The sequence below is a fragment of the Saccostrea echinata genome, unplaced genomic scaffold, assembly GCF_033153115.1.
Source record: "Saccostrea echinata isolate AGI-Se365-2 ecotype Australia unplaced genomic scaffold, CSIRO_AGI_Sech_v1 ptg000056l, whole genome shotgun sequence".
Classification (NCBI taxonomy): Eukaryota; Metazoa; Mollusca; class Bivalvia; order Ostreida; family Ostreidae; genus Saccostrea; species Saccostrea echinata.
The window spans coordinates 6,920,083-6,928,152 of NW_026889805.1; positions in this window are offsets into that span (position 1 = coordinate 6,920,083).

Below are 8,070 nucleotides of genomic sequence, written 5' to 3' on the forward strand. Positions count from 1 at the left end.
GCAGAGTTACCTCTTTGTTGTTCAACAAAAAAAAATTGGTACATGCAGGAAACTCAAACAGATCTTTCAAAAGAAAATGGTTTTCCAGACTTCATTTATTTATCAAATAAACAAGCATTCTGAGAGTATTGCATTAGCAATACTGGTCCCCTACCGGCAACTGTAATCTGGTGCCCATTAAAAATTGAAAATTTCATTCCATTAAAAATCATTGAATAGGAACAAAATGCAAACTTGATCTATAACATCTATATCATCAAGATACCCACACATACCAAAAATCAGCTGAAATCTGCATGAGTTTAGAAAAAACTTCCAAGTGGAACAAAATGAATATCTGACCTGTTACTGATCAAGATACTCTCGCACACCAAAAATCATCTCAATATCTGCAAACATTTAGAAAAAAAGTGTGGAAAACCTTTTAAGATTAAAAAGACTGTAATTCAGCTAAAAATCACTGAAGTGGAACAAATTGCAAACTTGATCTGTAACTCATCACTTGCATACCCAAAATCAAAAAAAAAATATCTGCAAGCTTTAGAAAAAAGTATGGAGGTGGGAGAGACTGACAGACTGAGGGTTTCACCGGTAGGGGACTAAAAAGAAAATATTTCCTCGATAAATACATGTATGATTTATTTTACTCATAGTTTCTCTAAGCTTGGGACTAGAGTACCATAATCGTATTTTTGTCCTTTTTAGGTGTGTATGTAATTAATGAAACAAAAGTTTTGATAATTGAGGTTATGTAAGCGCAATAACTGCAATGTTTTGTCAGCAGTACTAATTAAGGTCATAACTAAGTGTTGCAAACAAAACACAGTTGAAGAAGATGTGTTTGTGAAACACTGATGCCCCTGTATGGCAACTTGTAGCAAAGGTTAAACTTCTCAAATGCCAAGCAAATATGTTGGTACTTAAAGTAAGGTCTAGTCTCGAGGAATATATCTGTGAAATATGAAGCCAAAGCAGCAACCATTGAATAAATATGGAAAAGGTTAAAATTTTTTCAAAAGTATGTCAAACATCAAGGTCAAGCTGAAATGGTCAAAATTAATGGTGCTCAAGGACAAGTCTTCTCCCAAGAAATACACAGGTGAAATATTAAATCCGAAGCACCAATCGTTCAAAAGTTATGACCAAGGTTAAAGTTTTCCAAAAACAGGTCAAACTCCAAGGTCATAGGGTCAAAGTTGTTGGTATCCAGAGAAAAGTCTTGTCATAAGGATTACATATGTAAAGTATGAAAGCCCTAGCACCAATCGTTCAAAAGTTATGTTCAAGGTTAAAGCTTGGTAAAATTTTGCAAAACTGGGTCAAACTCGAAGGTCAAAAGGTCAAATATTGTAGTATCAAAAGAAAGGTCTTGTCACAAGGAGTACACGTGAAATATGAAAGCCACAGCTCCTACCAATCAAAAGTTATGGGCAAGGTTATAGTTTTTTGCGGACAGACAGACAGACGGACGGACAGGGCAAAAACTATATACCCCCGAATCTGCGATACGGGGGCATAAAAAAAGATGTGTTTGTGAAACACTGATGCCCCCGTATGGCAGCTGAAGGCTAAAGTTTCTCAAATGCAAGTCAAACTCCAGGTCAAAAGATCAAAAATGTTGGTAACCAAAGAAAGGTCTTGTCTCGAGGAGTACACCTGTGAAATATGAAAGCCTTAACACCAACCATTGAAAAGTTATGGCGAAGGTTAAAATTTTTCAAAAGTAAGTAACACATCAATGTCAAGGTCAAATGGTGCCCAGTGGAAGGTCTTGTCACAAGTGATACACACGTACATGAAATATGAAAGCCCTAGAACTAAATGTTCAAATGTTATGGCCAAGGATAGTTTTTTTTAGCTCACCTCAACGAAGTTGGGGGAACTTATGTAGATCTCATTTCCAGGTAACTATAAGCTCTATATTGACCAAACTTGCATGCATGATACATCTAAGGATGCACACTACTGGACTTGCTTCCGATGCTGGATCTGACCTACATTTTCAGGATGAGTGACCAGGTTAAAGGTCATTTCCAAGTAACTATATACCCTATATTGACTAAACTTGCATGGGTGATACATCTAAGAATGCACACTACTGGACTTGCTTCAGATGCTGGATCTGACCTATATTTTCCGGATGAGTGACCAGGTTAAAGTTTTTGGAGCAGATCTCATTTCCAACTAACTATAAGCCCTATATTGACTAAACTTGCATGGATGATATATCTAAGGATGCACACTACTGGACTTGCTTCCGATGCTGGATCTGCCTGACATTTTCCGGATGAGTGACCAGGTTAAAGTTTTTGGAGCAGATCTCATTTCCAAGTAACTATATGCCTCTCTGAACCAAACTTGCATGGATGATGCATCAAGGGACGAACACTCTCAAACTTGCTTCAGATGCTGGATTTGACTTACATTTTCTGGATGAGTGACTTGTTTTAAGTTTTTAGATAAGTCTATTTCCAAGTAACTACAAGCCCTATCAGACCAAAATTGCATAAATGTTGCATCAAGGGATGCACACTCCTAGATTATTAGTGTAGTGTGGGACTACTTAAAGACAATATTCATTGAGGTGAGCTCTGTAATCTCTGATTACCTATGTTTAAAGTAGATCAAACTCCCAAGGTCAAGCTCAATGGGCCCAAATTATTGGTATCCAAAGGAAGGTATTTTCACAAGGAATACACATTTGAAGTATGAAAGCCCTAGCACCAATTGTTCAAAAGTTATGACCAAGGTTTAAGTTTTTCAAAAGTAGGACAAACTCCAAGGACAAGGTTAATGGGCCAAAATTGTTGATATCCAAAGGAAGGTCTTGTCACAAAGAATATACATGTGAAATATGAAAGCCATAGCTGTCAAAGCATAGGGTCAAAGTTGTTGGTATCCATAAGAAGGCCAAGGTTCAAAGTTATTGGTATCCAAAAGAAGGTCTTGTCACAAGGAATATACATATGAAGTATGAAAGCCCTAGCACCAACTGTTCAAAATTTATGGCGAAGTTTAAAGTCTGATAAAATTTAGCAAAAGTGGGTCAAACTCCAAGGTCAAGGTCAATGGGCCCAAATTGTTAGTACCCAAAGAAAGGTCTTGTCACAAGGAATACACATGTGAAATATGAAAGCCATAGCTCTAACAATCAAAAGTTAAGAGCAAGGTTAAAGTTTTTGAGGACAAACAGACAGGCAGACGGACAGGACAAAAACTATTTGCCCCAAGTCATCGATTACGGGCGCATAAAAATATACAAGATGTATTTGTGAAACACTGTTGCCCCCTATGGCAACTTGGTACCCAAAGTAAGGTCTTGTCTCGAGAAATATACCTGTGAAAGATGAAAGCCTTAGCAGCAACCATTGATAGATATGGAAAAGGTTAAAGTTTTTCAAAAGTAAGTCAATCATAAGGTCAAGGTCAAATGGTCAAAATTGATGGTGCTCAAGGAAAGGCCTTCTCACAAGAAATACACATGTGAAATATGAAAGCCTTAGCACCAATCGTCAAGTTTAAAGTTTTTCAAAAGTAGGTCAAACTCCAAGATCAAGGTCATTGGATTACAATTGTTGGTATCCAAAGGAAGGTCTTGTCACAAGGTATAAAGATGTAAAATATGAAAGCCCTAGCACCAACTGTCCAAAATATTGGAGTCTGATGTATCAGGCTCAATTTTTTCTTTTGAGTTGATCAGGTGTCGTCTGTTTCTCCGGAACAGTGCTCCCTCTGTGCTTTTTACTGTATATGATCTGTCTCCCTCTTCTTTGGTGACTATTCCTTGCTTCCATAGTTTCCCTTCTTGGTACCTTATACTGTCTCCTACTGAAAGGGGTGGTAGAGGCTTAGCACTGCGATCGAAGTATTCTTTCTGTCTCTCTCTCTCTGCTTCCATCAATTCCCTAACCCTGACTGGCACCTTTGGTTTAAGTTCATCCGAAACTACTGGAAGTATAGACCTTAACTTCCTACTCATTAATAGTTGGGCGGGTGAGTAGCCAAAGTTCAAAGCTGTTGTCCTGTATTCTAGTAGTCCTAGATTATAATCTTTCCCATCTGCCTTGCTCTTATCCAAGATTCTTTTGGCAATCTGTACTGTTTTCTCCACCAATCCATTGGACTGTGGATACTTTGGACTGGAAGTGATATGGTTAAAGTCCTACTCCTGAGCAAATACGAAGGGTGATCAAAAAGTTCGCGAACTATCTCTATATTTACAAAATTACAATTCCAATCAGAATGAAATTTTTCACACATATAGTCATACACATATTCTATAAATAGCAGGTGTTATATAATGCTTTGCTCCGTGTGTGTGACGTCACAATATAAAATGACGTCAGTATGTAGGTGACTTGTGACAAAAAATGGTTGACTCAGTCGTATGCGAGTAACGAACGACTGTAAAGTTTAACATATATCTTGGAAATTCCTTTGCAGTAGAATATAATAATTTGTACAAGGTTTATAAAGACAAAAGACTTACCAGGAGTTCAATCATTAATTGGATTGATTGTTTTAGTGAAGGCAGGGAGATGGTTAGAAATGATGTTTGTTCTGTTGCCCAGCAAAAGCAAGCCGGGGGAAAGATGTGTCCTTAGTTGAGCAATTTGTCATGAAAGAACGCCAAGTTACAATTAGAAAAATAACTGAATATCTTAACAATAATATAATTATTAAATCCCTAAAATATCGTTTACTTTAGACTTTGAACATATGAGATATGATAAAAAGAGGTCGTCCATACTTTATCCACATTGGATAAATGACGCTCCCGAGACAGAGGACTCGGGTTTTGATGATCACCATGCTAATTTTGGGAAGGGATGTCCTTATACACCCATCCTATTTCCGAGATTTGGCCATTTCTGAAAGATGGACTATTCTTGTTATAAAAAATAACTTGCATGGTAAGAAATATAAGACTCGGAAAAATCTTTAGCTCTTGTGAACAGAACGCCACGGAGCATGTCTCGTGACCGCCTTGATCACGTGATTCGCGCATGGGCAGAATAACGGCAGATGTGCATTATAATCAGAGAGGTCTACTTTAAAAAATAATGAGCACTGAAACCTCATTTTATTTCTTTTAAGGAAGTAATTCAACTTAGTTCGCGAACTTTTTAATCACCCCTCGTATGGAGAAATCCTGGCTTGCGTATTGTGGACCATTATCCGATACAACTTTTCGTGGAATACCAAGCCTACTAAACATCTTCTTCATTTTTTCTATAACAGCTTGACTGGTTGTCTTGTGTAGTTTCTCTATTTCAAAGTATCTGCTGTAGTAATCAACCACTAACAGGTACTCCTGGTTGTTCCATGTGAACAAATCTGTAGCTTATGGTGTCCCATGGGTAGTCTGGAATATCATGACAGATCAGTGGCTCATTTGGGTTTGAGTTCCTCATCTCTAAGCAAACTCCACATTCCAGAACCATGTTAATGATGTCTGCTGATATCCTGGGCCAAAATATAATGTCTCTAGCTCTCCTCAAGCATTTTTCCACACCCATGTTGCCGATATGTATAGCTTTCATCATCTGGCATCTTAAGTCTTTTGGTATGACTATCTTGTGACCCTGAAATATAATGCCATCTATCTCTGTCAACTCATCCTTATGGTTCCAATATCCTAGTGCTTGGGATGGACATTTTTTGCGTTTTTCAGGCCAACCATCATGTATTATGTTTGTAAGTATCTTCATCTGTGGGTCAGCTTGGTTGCTAATCATCTTCTATCACTCATCCGAGTACTGGAGATCACTGTATGTACATGTAGATCCATGCCTGCTGTTAGCAGTGAGTATGTATCTGGCAGAACCTTGCGTGAAAGGGTATCCGCAATTGGTATGTCTTTGCCTGGGATGTGCGTCAACTTCAGATCATAGGCCTGAAGCTGCAAAAGCATCCTTTGTAAGCTTGCTGGGGCCTGTGCGAGTAGCTTTGTGTGAATGGCAACTAGGGGTTTATGGTCTGTATGGACCTGGACTTCCCTACCATACAGGTACTGGTGAAATTTCTTGCAGCCAAATAGGATAGACAACATCTCTTTCTCTATCTGCGCATACTTGATTTCTGCTGGCGTAAGTGACTTCGAAGCAAATGCAACTGGTTTGCCATCCTGCAAAAGCGTAGCTCTGAGTCCAAACTGCGATGCATCAGTTTCCAATACTACTGGTTTTCATGGGTCATAGTATGTAAGCAGAGGTCCCGGTGTTCTGGTTATAAGGTCCTTGACCTTCTGGAATGCCTTGACCTGTCGTGCATCCCATACAAATTCAGTTTCTTTCAGCAGCAACTGACGTAACGGACTGGTGATGTTAGCAAGATTTGGTGCAAACTTTGAGAGGTAAGTGATCATACCCATGATAGTCTGAAGCTCTGACTTGTTGGAGGGGGGCTCCATATCCCTAATGGCAGCTACCTTAGAGGGGTCTGGCTTCAATCCATCTGCTGAGAGGATGTGGCCAAAATACTCAACTTCCTGAACTCCAACTTGTAATTTCTCCTTGTTCATCTTGATGCCCACACTCCTGCATCTAACACCTTGATTAAGTTGTCATTGTGCTCTTGTGGTGTCATGCCATAAACCAATATGTCATCAACGATGGCAGCAACTCCTGGCATTCCTTCGAAGCATTCGTCTATCTCCTGCTGGAAGATGTCTTGCGAGTTCTTCAAGCCAAATGGTAAACGCAGGTAGCGGTATCTCCGAAATGGAGTATTGAATGTAGTGAGCAGAGATGATTCACGTGAAAGCCTAACAGTCCAGTAACCAGAGCTGGGATCTAGCTTAGAAAAGCACTTGGCTCCTGAGACTTGAGGAAGGATATCGTCTAAGGTCCTCATAGGATAATGTGGCCTCATAATAGCTTTGTTAAGTTCCATGGGATCCAAACATACTCTAAATTTTCCCGATGCTGGCTTAGTAGTAACGACTTATGAGTTCACCCATTCCGTTGGTTCCGTTACCTTGGTGATGATCTGTGCTGACTCCATTCTGTCTAACTCTCCTTCTAGCTTGTCGCGTAGGGCTACAGGCACTTTGTGTGGGGATTGACAATAGGTCTAACATTGGGATTAATCTGAAAAGTGCATTCTCCTGAAAAGAGACCTATACCGTGGAATACATCTGACTTCTGACTAAGTACATGACTCTTACTGAAGGGCATAAGCTTATCAATAGAGTACTTGAGGTGAACTATGCCTAGATCTAAGCATGCTCGTAAACCTAGAATTGGATGCAAGTGTGTCTGTACGACCTGATACTCAATGCTATAGTCTTTACCCTTAAGGTTGCTTTGAATAACAGAATAGCCTAAAGGGTGTACAGAGTGACCATTATAAGCAAAAAGCTTGATCTTAGATTTGCTTAATGTGTGACAGGGGGCTAAATCACTGTACAAAGAATTGGGCAGAATATTGACCTGAGACCCTGTATCTACTTTGAACTTAACCTCTTTGTGTTTTGGGCCTAGCTTAATGTTAATAAATGCTTGATCATGCCCAACATTCCTATCAACATTGTCAATATTAAAGTCTGAATCTGACTCATGAACATCATTGTCAAATACTCTATCATAATTAATGTCAACAGATCTCTGTGAAGAATCACTACTGCAATTAACATTGTTCATTTCACTGGACTTCTGCGGACAGTTACTAGAATTTGCATGATTAATGTCATTTACTGATCGCGAACGACAAACACTGGCAAAGTGGTTTCACTTGTGGCAGTTGTTGCACCTCTGACCTTGCGCCGGACAAGTATCTTGAAATCCATGTCGCTTTCTGCACTTGCCGCATGGCTTCGTCTTCGTTGTTGTAGATGGAAACTTTGTCGGGGTGGCAGAAGTCTTTGTCGGATTGGATCGAGTCTTTGTCTGGAAGGGTGGTCTCCTTCCGCTCCTCTCTGTTGATGAGTGTACACTGGGTGTAGACTTGGACACTGCTTGCACATGTGCTGACTGCTATCCCACGAGTTTAAGCTGTTCCTGAGAGTACTCGTATGCCTGAGCTATCTGAAAAGCTTTATCGAGTGTTAGTTCCTCGTCAACATTAATC